We start from the raw sequence: 12,883 nt of genomic DNA, 5'->3' as shown, positions 1-12,883 counted from the left end.
CTCTTTCAATAGTGTCTTGGTGATGTCTCAGTAGTGTCTCGATGATGTCTCAGTAGCATCTAGGTGATATCTCAGTAGTGTCTCAGTAGTGACTCGGTTATGTCTTAGGACTTTCTCAGTAGTGTCTTGATTATGTGTCAGTACTGTCTCAGTAGTGTCTAGGTGATATCTCACTAGTGTGTTAGAAGTGTCTCAGTAGTGTCTCAGTAGTGTCTCTGTGATGTCTCAGTAGTGTCTTGGTTATGTCTTAGAACTGTCTTAGTAGTGTCTCAGTGGTGTCCCGGTGATATCTCATCAGTGTCTAGGTGATATCTCGGTAGTGTCTTAGAAATATTTCAGTAGTGTCTAGGTAATATCTCAGTAGTGTCTTAGGAGTGTCTCAGTAGTGTCTCAGGTTATGTCTCAGGAGTGTCTTAGGAGTGTCTCAGTAGTGTCTCGGTGATGTCTCAGTAGTGTCTTAGGAGTGTTTCAGTATTGTCCCGGTGATATTTCAGTGGTGTCTTAGAAGTGTCTCAGTAGTGTCTAGGTAATATCTCAGTAGTGTCTTAGGAGTGTCTCAGGGGTGTCTTAGGAGTGTCTTAGTAGTGTCCCGGTGATGTCTGAGTAGTGTCTAGGTGATATCTCAGTGGTGTCTCAGTAGTGTCTAGGTGATATCTCAGTGGTGTCTTAGAAGTGTCTCAGTAGTGTCTCTGCTATGTCTTAGTACTTTCAGATACTTACAGATGTTTTAATGAAAGGAGATTAGATGTTTATTTTAGAGTGAAATGTCTGTGTGTGTGTGTGTCTGTGTGTGTGTGTCTGTGTGTGTGTGTGTCTGTGTGTGTGTGTGTGTGTGTGTGAGATGTTAATTTTCAAGTGGATCAAAGAAAACCTTTAGCAAATACCTCAATTATATTTGATTTGCTGCAGTGAACATATTTAAGATTCGTCCATTAACGTGTCTGTAAACACGTCACAGCTTGACGACAGATTAGATCCAGGATTCTGTTTGCACAACTTTGTCACTGATTACACAACTTTTAATCTGGTCTGTTGGTTTTTGCATAGGCTGGTAATCAGCGTGCCCAGAAATTTCACATCACACAAACACAAACGCAGGTGAACGTGTTACTTGCTGATTGTCCCCCTCGTTCACTGATTAGCAGCAGCAGCAGCACTCTGCGGTCTGAGCAAATCAGGTTTAAATATTTGCATGTTGATTTCTCAAGTCATTAGGGGGTAGGCGTTGGGGAATTTTGCATACATTACGTTAATTATTTTCACAAAGCTGGTTCTAATTCCTTTTGATAACCTTAAGTTTGGAAATTTTGTCTAGACATCCAGATCGTTACCTCATCCTGCAATCCTTTGAACTCTTAAACACAATGTCTGATAGGGAAACGCGTAAAGGGTCAGTCTTTTCAGAATTCCAGAATTCCACGCTGGGAATTCAGGCAACTTCCACCTTGCTCCAGTTCTCGGGTCTAAACACAACTGATGTCACAATAGTATGGCGGCACACAGACACAACAAACCAATTTCTTTACTGCTTGATGTCTCAGTAGTGTCACAGTGATGTCTCATTAGTGTCTTGGGTTATGTCTCAGTAGTGTCTTAGGAGTGTCTCAGTAGTGTCTTAGGAGTGTCTCAGTAGTGTCTTAGGAGTGTCTCAGTAGTGTCTTAGGAGTGTTTCAGTAGCGTCTATGTGATATCTCAGTAGTGTCTTAGGAGTGTCTCAGTAGTGTTTCAGGTTATGTCTCAGTAGAGTCTTAGGAGTGTCTCAGTTGTGTCTTGGGTTTTGTCTCAGTAGTGTCTTAGGAGTGTCTCAGTAGTGTCTAGGTGATATCTCAGTAGTGTCTTAGGAGTGTCTTAGTAGTGTCTTGGGTTATGTCTCAGTAGTGTCTTAGGAGTGTCTTAGGAGTGTCTCAGTAGTGTCTAGGTGATATCTCAGTAGTGTCTTAGGAGTGTTTCAGTAGTGTCTAGGTGATATCTCAGTAGTGTCTTAGGAGTGTCTCAGTAGTATCTTGGGTTATGTCTCAGTAGAGTCTTAGGAGTGTCTCAGTAGTGTCTAGGGTTATGTCACAGTAGAGTCTTAGGAGTGTCTCAGTAGTGTCTAGGGTTATGTCTCAGTAGAGTCTTAGGAGTGTCTCAGTAGTGTCTAGGGTTATGTCTCAGTAGAGTCTTAGGAGTGTCTCAGTAGTGTCTAGGGTTATGTCTCAGTAGAGTCTTAGGAGTGTCTCAGTAGTGTCTAGGGTTATGTCTCAGTAGTGTCTTGGGAGTCAGGATCATAGTGTGTCTGTAGCCATTCCCAGAACACATTGGGAAAAATCCCTAAAGGCTTAACATTTAGTGTTTCTTTATTTCCTTTGCTTCATTTGCTGCTTGATGTTTTATTATTTATTTATTTTTTTACAGCTTTTGTTTTTGGGAAGGTGTTTTAAGCTCATTGTTTGTTTAGATCTTCTGTTTAATTCTGTTGAGTTCAGCTTTATTTACATTTCTCAACATAATTAGACAGTTGCCATGTGACACAATGTAATGTCAGAGGTGCACAAACTTTTGCCTTCATAGTGTATGTTTATCAAGCAATACAGATATGACCTAGCGACGTATGTGACGTCATGGCTGGTCAGAGCATCAATAGTAAACAAAGAAAATGCTGTGTGTATACTAGCTCGTTAAATCTATAACATCATTGTCTTGTTGTTATAAACACATCACTCATGGCTAATGCTGACTGGCTAACCAGAAGTAAAAAAAAACATGGAGGCAAATAACCGTGGAATGAAATCATGCGCGTGTGTAGAGGAAATAAATAACAATAATAATTTGGCGCGAGGCCCCTTTAAATGGCCGTCAGGTCGCGCGCTGTTTTAATTGGCCGTTCGACGTCATGAAAACTTCTTTAAGCAGCTCGAGTAAGCGGAGGAGTAACACGCGCGCGCGCGGAGTAACGGGCACCGGCGCACGTGCCTTCAGACACCGGGGACCGGAGGAATAACGGATAAACACTTCTTCACCTGTGAGTTATGGTTTTTCCATTTTACTTTGGAGCTGTAGAACATTTAAAAAAAATAAGCGCTGGTGTATGAATGTGTGTGTGTGCGCGCGCGCGTGTGTGTTTATCTGTTTCAGTAGGATTCAGGGTAAATAAAGAGATGAACGTGTTTTGATGATGAAACATTTATTTAATCATGCAGGTGTTTTTTATTAAAGAGGAGGAAAAAACTGCCCCGAATTTCACGTGTCAAAATATAACGCGTTTTAGACGCTTTGTGTGACGTCTAGACTTTATACAAGTCACGCTTTTCTCGTGTACTCCATGGGCTGTCTTCTATATCTGAGTTTAATTATCACAATTTCTTTCTTTCTTTTCACGTGTGATTTTTCCCCCCTCGTGATCCGTTTATTCTTCACATGCACTGCAGGTATTTTCATTAAGTGCATCTATTGTCTATACTCGCTTTATTCCTAATTAGAGTCACGGGGATCTGCTGGAGCCTATCCCAGCACACATTGGGTGAAAGGCAGGGGTACACCCTGGACAGGTCACCAGTCCGTCACAGGGCCACAAGTATAGACAGACAACCACACACACTCACACTCAGTCCTATGGGCAATTTAGAATTACCAATCAAGCTAATGTACATGTTTTTGGACTGTGGGAGGAAACCGGAGTACCCAGAGTAAACCCACGCAGGCACGGGGAGAACATGCAAACTCCACACAGAAAGGCTTCCTGCCTTTTCGAACCCGGGATATGAACCCAGGACCTTCTTGCTGTGATGCAACAGTGCTGACCACTAAGCCACCGTCCTCATAGGGCATGTGGTTTATTATTGTTTTTTTCTTGCTCACATATTTTACACGTGGTGTTTAACCGAGTTGACGTGTACAGTAAAATGTTTTCATGTGGTTTCATAAGAGAAATGATTTTCACGTGCTGTTTTTATTTCTGAAAAATTTTAGGGGGTTGTTTTTTTTCCTTCCCTCTACTGGGAGAACGAATCCACTGATCTGTTTTGAATCCCAAATTAGAGCATGAGTGCACTGTGTACACCGTAAAAGCTTTTTATTTAGCAGATGAAGTGCACTTGTGCGGTGGATAGAGAACCGTTTTGAAACAGAAACGCTGAGAATCCTGAGCATGTGCCTCACTGCTGATTTCAGTTGTAATGAGATGTGCAGTGGCATGGCTGTGTGACCCCAGGGGTTTCACACGTTCTTCCTGTGTCTGTGTGGGTTTCCTCTGGGTTCTCTGGTTTCCTCCCACCTCATAAAAACAAGCAAAGTCACTTAGCTTGTTATGTGTAATCACCTCTAGGTGTGAACAGGTGTGTGTGTGTGCCATGTGATGGTCTGGCTTCTGATACAGGGTGTATTCCCGCCTCATGAACAGTATTCCCGGGACAGACTCTGGATCCCTTACTGAAGATTTAACCCACCATTTACAGACAATAAATGTGAACCAAAGTGCTGTGAGATAAGATTAAGTACTTATTATATTAATAAGCAAAATAAAGATATTAAATCAGACACGTTTTAGAGGGACTACAGAACCTAACACAATTTAAATGCATAGGACAATGAATTAGCTTTTAAATCGGATTTAAAAAACATCTCCCATGGAGGTTGGGATGCTGTTAATCCTCATTTGAGTCTGAGGAATAGTTCAGATCGGCTGCTTAGAAGATTTTAAAGCAGCTCTCGAGACGGAAGGAGCGAAGACGAGCGGTGCCATATCTCCGAACCTGTTCCTGTTCACAACAAAACGTCAGCTACGCGAAGTTGTCGGGCTTCAGAACAGCGTGGAACTGGAATTAAACTTCTAGCATTAAAGATTAAAATACAATAAAACATTTGTGCTCTGGGCTTTCCAGACCTCCTAATTCCGCACGTGGAACTCAAATGAACTCGTCTGAACTGAATCGCTTCTTTCAGCACTTTTTCCTCTTTGTACAGATGCTTAAAGCTTTGACCCAGATTTTAGCGTCGGCCCCAGCTGTGGTCGAGACACAAATGTGCTGCATTTGTCTCTTTATTTAGCGAGAGCCGAGAGAGAAGCGGAATTTAAATGTTCTGGCGCTTCATGGCTACGTGTTGGAGTTGAAGTTTTGAGTGGCCCGATGCCTCAGATGCAAACAAGAATAAAAAACAAATCCACTCACGTCTGTCATTCGGATTATCTCCGAGCTCGAAAAAAAGGGCAGCGGGAATGCTAATTAGACCTTTCTTTCTATTAGCAGGTGTATCAGGAGGGTGTATGGATCATTTGTATGCCGGAAAAAAAAAAGTTACATTGCGCAGCCTGGGAGGAATAACATGCGCTAAGCTAATTTGCGTCCTAATAAAAAGCGGCGGAGTCATTTGCATAGGGTTCATTACACTGTCGCAGCTTACGTGAACGATCTATAAGATTAACAAGACGTTAGTGAAATTACAATCGCATTACAGAGTCTCGTTATCTGGGACGGCTAAATCGCTTCGTGGGCTTTTCATCACTGTTATTGGGATGCTGCTACGGCATTATTGGCCATCTGTTTGTTTTAAGGTCACGCGTGTGGGAATGCACCCAGTCTGAAAAGTCTAGAACGTTATAACACATTATGCTAATGCGACACGCTCATGTCGGCTTCTTCTGTACAACGTCAGAAGGATTCGGACGTTTTTCTTCACACACACGGGCTGCTCAGGTGCTTGTTCTGTCTCGGGTCATTTCGAGACTGGACTAGTGCAGCTCTGTACTGGTAGGTCTACCTCTGAATGCAGTTTATCCTCTGCAAATGATCCGAAAAGTTCTCCCACACCACCCCACTCCTCCACTGGCTTCATCAAATTCACAACACTGATGCTTACCTACAAAGCTAAGAATGGACCAGCTCCCTCTAACCTCAAAGCTCTTATTACTCCTCACACTGCACCTCACTCCCTCAGATCTACTAGCACTGCTCCACTGGTCCACCATCTCTCAGGGTAGGATGTAGGTGTACATCTAGACTCCTCTCTGTTCTGGCACCGAGGTGGTGGACTGAACTTCCCCTAGATGTCCAAACAGCCGAGTCACTGACCGTCTTCAAACGACTGGTGAAGACCTAGCTCTTCCTGAAGCACTTAAAGTAGCGTGACCCAGTAAACCAGTGTTAATGTATTCATTGATAGAGACCTTTGTAGGTCGCTCTGGATAAAGGCGTCTCCCAAATGCCAGAAATGATTCATGTAAATGTAAATAACCCGCTGATATACACATCATATCATATTCATATCATTAGTTCTCTGGAAAGACTTAGCAGATTTTAAGTCTCACTTTAAACAGACATCTAGTATGACGTTATCCTCGCTAATTTAATCAAAACTCGCCGTGAAATCCGATGTTGTGCCCTGACCCTGCTGTTACACATGATGGAATATTTGAAATAGCTGTTATGTGCATTTGGGACTTTGTCATGTCAGCTCTGTACGACGTCTCGCTGAATTTTTCAGTGAGGAGACTTTTCTTTATGGAATATTTATGGAAGGAGTCTCCAGTGCCAGCGCTGAGTGTAACATTTAGAGCTAAAGCTCCTTCACATTTATGCTTTTACAAAATCTTCCATACTGAGGATCTTGCTCTTTTGGAGTATCTTGACAAGCTGTTTAGTCTCTCATAAGTAAGAGATGCTGGTGAGGGAATGGTGAGCATCTTCAGCTTGAACTCGCCCACGAATGCAAAACTCACCTCTGGTCACTTTTAATGTCTGTGTTTTATATTACCTGCTGGGTGTTTAGTGTGTGTGGGTTTGTTTCAGTGTATTTTTTCCTTCGTCTTCTCAGAAAAAGAATTTTGTTAACCGTGTCACAGACATTCCAGAATAGATATCAAATGTAACGGTAAATGGATAAAAAGTGCTATTGCTTAATTAATGCGGAAATAAATGTGACCGTCAGAGAACCGCTGTGGATTAAGAGGAATAAAACAGTTCTGTTTGCATGCTAACAGCAACCTGTTTCGTTCCTTATACCTCACCCACACCTCTCGCTGTGAGGGCATCCGACACGTCTCTGACCGGACGCCTCCGGTCTGCACGCAGACTCTATGATCAATAGTGAAATCTAAGCGCTCCCTGCAGATACTGATGAAACCGGAGCCCTAACTCAAACCCTGTCCCTGTTAGCGTTCGGATAACGAGCTCTGTCTGCCTCACAAACACACGCGGCCTATTAGAGTAGCTACTACGGCGTACAGGTCTCATTATTATTTTGTGCAGCGGACAGAAATAGACAGATTTGTGAGGAAAGTCAAAGATAAATAACATTTGTGAGCAAGGGAAACTGGCTAGGATGCTGTACCCTGTATACACATGTATGGTAACATATTCATATAGTACATTCATTCAGCATTCCTCCTGACGTAACCACATCATGCACAGATGATTCAGTTTGCTGGATCAGACAGCATTCCCAAACTCACAAAATATGCTAACAATTTTTATTCTTTTTAACATATTTCAGCGATCCAGATATATCGGTGAATCACTCTTATTATAAAAATGCGATTCATGAAGCGAATCACTCTCAGAATGATTCACACTCTCAGTAGATGCACCTCCAGAATCATCGGCACCCTTAGGAACGATAGGCTTTGATTAACGATGTTTAATTTCATTCTGAAAATCTAACAAAGACTTTTTTCACAATTATTGGCACCCAGTCGTGTATGACTCGAATACAGCGCTTGGATCCTGGTACTGCTTGATCTTGGTTGTGACCAGACATTTGACCAGAAGCAATTCTTTATTTGAGAAAGCAGAAGCTAATCATCTGCTCAGTGCATGAATGAAGACAACTAGATTTACCTCGTTAAGACTCGGTTTTGATTCCCAGTTAGTCCTGGTCTTGAACTTGTCCTCGCTTGAAGCAGCCAACCACAACCAATAATTCTGGACACTCTATAGGACACTCAAATGTTTCACTTGTAGGCATGTACAAGTGAAACATTTGGGTAATGGACTAGACGTAATCTGTGTGGGATGTGTTTCATCCTCCTAAAAAAAAAACCCTCAGAGGAATGCAAGATGATGATCCTGGTTGTATTTGATTTGATGAACATGTGAGTGTTTTCTTTCCGATTTACTCGCCTGCTGATCCTAAGACGGATTTATCCATGCTTATCTTTATTTCTCTCTTTCACTAGCTGTGTGTTTGCCCTCTCTGTGTCCCCCGAGATGTGATTAAGTAAATAAATGAACAGAAATCTTTGTGATCGTCTGGAAGGCATTTCATTAGAAACAGACGGTTCAGTAGTTTTCTATTTTATACTCCATTGACTTTCAGCTTTGTGGATGAACATCGACTTCTTTTTCTTTTTTCTTTTACTTTTAATAATATTAATAATAATAGCAACTGTTGATTCCCTTGTTGATTTGTGTGATGGTTATACAGGCCAGGATAAAAGGCCATGTTATTCCCTGTGTTTTCATCTGAAAATCCTTTTTAAAGCTCTAGAAAACAAGAAGTGTTCCCACTTCTGCATTCCAGTAATAGACATTCTGTCTGTCAGCAATATGACCACACGCAATTCAACTCCGGAAATATTGGCACCCTTCATAAGAACTGTCTAACTTCATGACGTTGCCTCTAAAAAAAAAAAATCCTACTTGTGAGATTTCTTTTATTATATTTTCTTCCAGAAAGAGATTATTGACTTATCTGTAAGATATTTTCCATCATCCATGCATTTCCGTCACTACGAGCAAAAGATTTTTCAGCTAGATTTCAAAAAGAAAGTCTTTATTTTTTTCTAGTCAGAATCACGGCAGGATAGTCGAGGCTGTAAATGCTTTTCTACGGTGGTCGAGAAATGCAAAACACAATAACTAATCTGAAAACACAATTAATAATAAGAAAACAAAATAAACTTTAAAACAAAATAATAAATTTAAAAACAATGTGAAAAATCAGAAAACAAAATAAATTTAAAAACAAAATGAAAAATCTGAAAACGAAATAAATTTAAAAACCAAAAAAAAATCAGAAAACAAAATAACAAATAAGAAAACAAAATAAATTTAAAAACAAAATAAAAAATCAGGAAACAAAATAAATTTAAAAACAAAATAAAAAAAAATCAGAAAACAAAATAAATCCAAAAACAAATGAAGCTACTGCTGGATTTCCTGTAGATCCTGAGTGACAGTCCAATCAGAGTGAAGAATTCCGTTCACAAACCATACCTACCTTTTCCAGTTTGTCTGAATTAGCCTTACGTTTTCTGATTTCTTATTGTGTTTTAAACTTCTCAGCTATCGTACCTTTCAGTCTAGCACGACTGTAACACGCTGATGTGATAAGAATAAGCATCGCATCATATATGTACAGTACGTATGATTTGTTTGCGTTTTTAAAAGCAAATATTCTGCTGATTTCGTTTTACTGATGAGATCAAGAGGCATGAAATGAATTGGACATTGGACCATTTGAGTATCATATTTCATGTTTTTCCTCGGTTGCATTTTGCTGTGGCTCAGAAACGTCTCTGCGGAAAATGACTGCTTTCTCTAACTTAAAAGATTTTAAAGCTGTGCATTTTATATGCTAAAGGCGTTCAGCCATGACGAGAGTTCAGAGTTAGTCACGGAGTGAAGTCTCTCTGTCCGATTATTTCTGTGCTTCTGCTTTTCCTCATTACTCGGGAGGCGTGTAAATCATTTGCAGTTAGTAAACTGTCTGGAACTAATCATGTTTATATGTAATCATATTTGTTTTTCCTATAAGCTGATCACCAGCAATTTGCTTCTCTTCAAGATCCCTGTTCAAGTTGAAACTTTTTTTTCGAATCTTTCGCTAGACTTTTTGTGTAACGTCAAAGTTTTACATCAAGCCTAATGAATCGTAATGAACGAGGACGCTAAGTGAAATTTTTTGCGATGAATGATAAATGACTTCATTCGCACATGGGCTTAGATTAGTGGAGTAATTAGAGCGTTCTTTTAGTCCTTTGTGACACGGCATCTGGATCCCTCAGGAGGTTTAGAAGAAGGAAGGAGAGAGAGACAGAGAGACAGACAGACTGAGATTGAGAGACAGAGATTGAGATAGATAGACAGAGAGAGAGACAGAAAGCGAGAGAGAGGGAGACAGAGAGACAAATATGTTTCACTAAATTTAGAGAGACAGAACGAGAGTAAGAGAGACAGAGAGAGGGAGACGGAAAGAGAGACAAAAGTGTTTCACTAAATTTAGAGAGAGAGAGAGAGACAAAAAAATAGACAGAGAGAGAGAGAGAGAGACAGAAAGAGAGAGAGAGAGAGATAGACGGAAAGAGAGGGAGGGAGACAAGTGAGAGAGAGAGGGAGACCAAGAGAAAGACACAAAAGTGTTTCAGTAAATTTAGAGAGACAGACAGGGAGAGAAAGAGAGAGAGAGAGACAGAGAGAGGGAGAGAGAGACATAACGAGAGTAAGAGAGACAGAGAGAGGGAGATGGAGAGAGAGACAAAAGTGTTTCACTAAATTTAGAGAGAGAGACAGAAAAATAGACAAAGAGAGGGAGAGAGAGAGAGAAAGATTTTCTTCTGCATTGCCACGTTTAATTAGGTCTTTCAAAACCATTCAGATGTGCACTGAATATTCTGTGTACCGAGAGAGAGAGAGAGAGAGAGAGAGAGCAAGAGAGAGATATCATCATGCCTTATTGTGCTGTCTGATGCACCAGTTTAATTTTCTCCTTCCCGTGAAATAGCTGCCGATTCCCCTGATTCACCCTGACCAGAGTCTCCTCTTAAGTAATCAGGCCAGTTGTATTTCTCAGAAGTCTTTAGCCGTGCTTTGAAATGAATAATCATTGATTTTACACAGTCGCTCGTCACTCACTAACAATAGACACGTGGGCTCGTGGGGGGTTGGGGGTTGGGGTTGGGGGCTTCTTTCCATGTGTGTTGCGGCAGTTTCCAACGGCTGAGATATGCATCATATATATATATATATATATATATAAAATCATTACTTTTCTCCCAGATTTAACAACTAGTTTGTAAAGCAGTATGTTCGTAGTAACTCATTTATATATAAACTACCACCATACTGTAGCTACTGTAATTAAGGAATAAAGCACATGCAGTACTAACTGTGTGTTCTAGGCATGTCAAAGATCATTGAACGCACACCACAATTGGAAACGCTTTGAACTCCCCCTCCAAGTCGTAATTACGAGTTAGGGGGTGAGTCAATAAGAGAACATGGTGGAATTCGTGTATGCAACATCTAGTTGACAGTAAAAATGGTGGAAATTCAGTGTTTCACTAAATTTAGGCTTTTTTGTTTTTGTTTCCAGCAAAACAAGCGAAAGTACGATTGCTACAATTCCAATATAGTTTCCATGAGCTTCAAAAATTGCTTACAGACACCTCATGTGTGTTGTTTGTTCTGCATTTCTTAGAAATAGAGCAAAGAAACCTTGCTGTATTTTTTGTAGTCAATCAACAGAACCTCCATCTTGCTCATCGAACTCGTAAATCTGAACATCTCTGTTAATTATTGTTTTATTGTTTAAGTGTTTTATTCCTCTTAAACGGCAACAGTACTATTCAGTTCACTATTAAATAAAGGATTTGTGCCTTTTATCAGTTATTAGCCGCATTTACAAAGTGCTGACACTGGAGTCTCCTTCCACATGCCAGACTTAGTAAGCTGTTACAAGTGGCATTAAAACAAACCTGTGGTGTTGATATGGAACCTGAATCAAGATCATCTGGCCAATCAGAACCCAGAATTCAGCAGCACTGTGGTTTAAAGCACAGTTTATAATTAAAGAGATATTTGTGATCATTGTGAGTATATAAGTAGGTGCGCTCCTGTGATAGTGGAAAATCATTTCATTTCACCGATCTGGACGTCCGGTTTGTTTACTTTAAGCGCAGTCGTAGCCCCGTGTTTGTTTTCTTCCAAATCATCTCCATAATATCGCTCCAAATGCTCAGGCCGTCCTTTAAAGCCAGCGATGATGGGCTGCTCATCATTCATAAGTGGAGAAAAATACATCTGTGTGCTGTCCACCCCACAGCACCGCTCTGAGAGGAAGAGGCTGTGCTTTACATGGAAGAGAGAGAGGGATCACAAGATTGATGTTCGGTCTCCAGACTCACAAGGACACTCATTTGGACGGCGTGTGTTGGTTAGACGAGGACATTAAAAATCAGCATGTGAAGTAGACTTGGGTACTGTTCGGACAGGATTAGGTTTCTGAACACGTGTCTGTTAAGTGATGCTGCTGGCTGGAGGACGTCACGGTCGATTCCTGTGAGGTAAACCATCAGAAATGGAATCACCGATCAGGCATAACATTATGACCACCTGCCTAATATTGTGTTGGTCCCCTTTTTGCTGCCAGAACAGCCCTGACCCGTCCTGCACTGTGTATTCTGACACCTTTCTATCAGAACCAGCATTAACTTCTTCAGCAATTTGAGCAACAGTAGCTCGTCTGTTGGATCGGATCACACGGGCCAGCCTTCTCTCCCCACGTACATCAGTGAGCCTTGACCGCCCATGACCCTGTCACCGGTTCACCACTGTTCCTTCCTTGGAACACTTTTGATAGATACTGACCACTGCAGACCAGGAACACCCCACAAGAGCTGCAGACATCACAATTTGGCCCTTCATCAAACTCAAAGCTCAAATCCTTACGCTTGTCCATTTTTCCTGCTTCTAACATATCAACTTTGAGGACAAAATGTTCAGTTGCTGCCTAATATATCCCACCCACTAACAGGTGCTATGATGAGGAGTTCATCAGTTATTCACTTCACCGGTCATAATGTTAAGCCTGATCATTGTATGTACTGTGTAGGCTGTACAGTACATGTGCAAGGAATAAAATCCCAGAAGCCTAGCTTCTCTGACACATCTGTTTAAGCACCATCTGTACT

At 41.1% G+C, this 12,883-nt stretch overlaps 1 protein-coding gene across 3 annotated transcripts in view; it reads left to right on the top strand.

Annotated features, from left to right (window-relative positions):
• Positions 1–2,875: 2,875 nt before the first annotated feature.
• Positions 2,876–12,883, top strand: part of gulp1b (GULP PTB domain containing engulfment adaptor 1b) — a 33,049-nt gene continuing 23,041 nt past the window's right edge. For 2 of the 3 annotated variants that reach the window (XM_058403713.1, XM_058403715.1), the window contains exon 1: positions 2,876–3,001. The gene's annotated coding sequence lies outside the window, so the exon portion shown is untranslated. The remainder of the gene's footprint in view (positions 3,002–12,883) is intronic. The other variant, XM_058403714.1, reaches the window with a different exon arrangement.

The sequence above is a fragment of the Hemibagrus wyckioides genome, linkage group LG11 (assembly GCF_019097595.1).
Source record: "Hemibagrus wyckioides isolate EC202008001 linkage group LG11, SWU_Hwy_1.0, whole genome shotgun sequence".
Classification (NCBI taxonomy): Eukaryota; Metazoa; Chordata; class Actinopteri; order Siluriformes; family Bagridae; genus Hemibagrus; species Hemibagrus wyckioides.
This window is presented reverse-complemented; position numbering and strand designations above follow the sequence as displayed.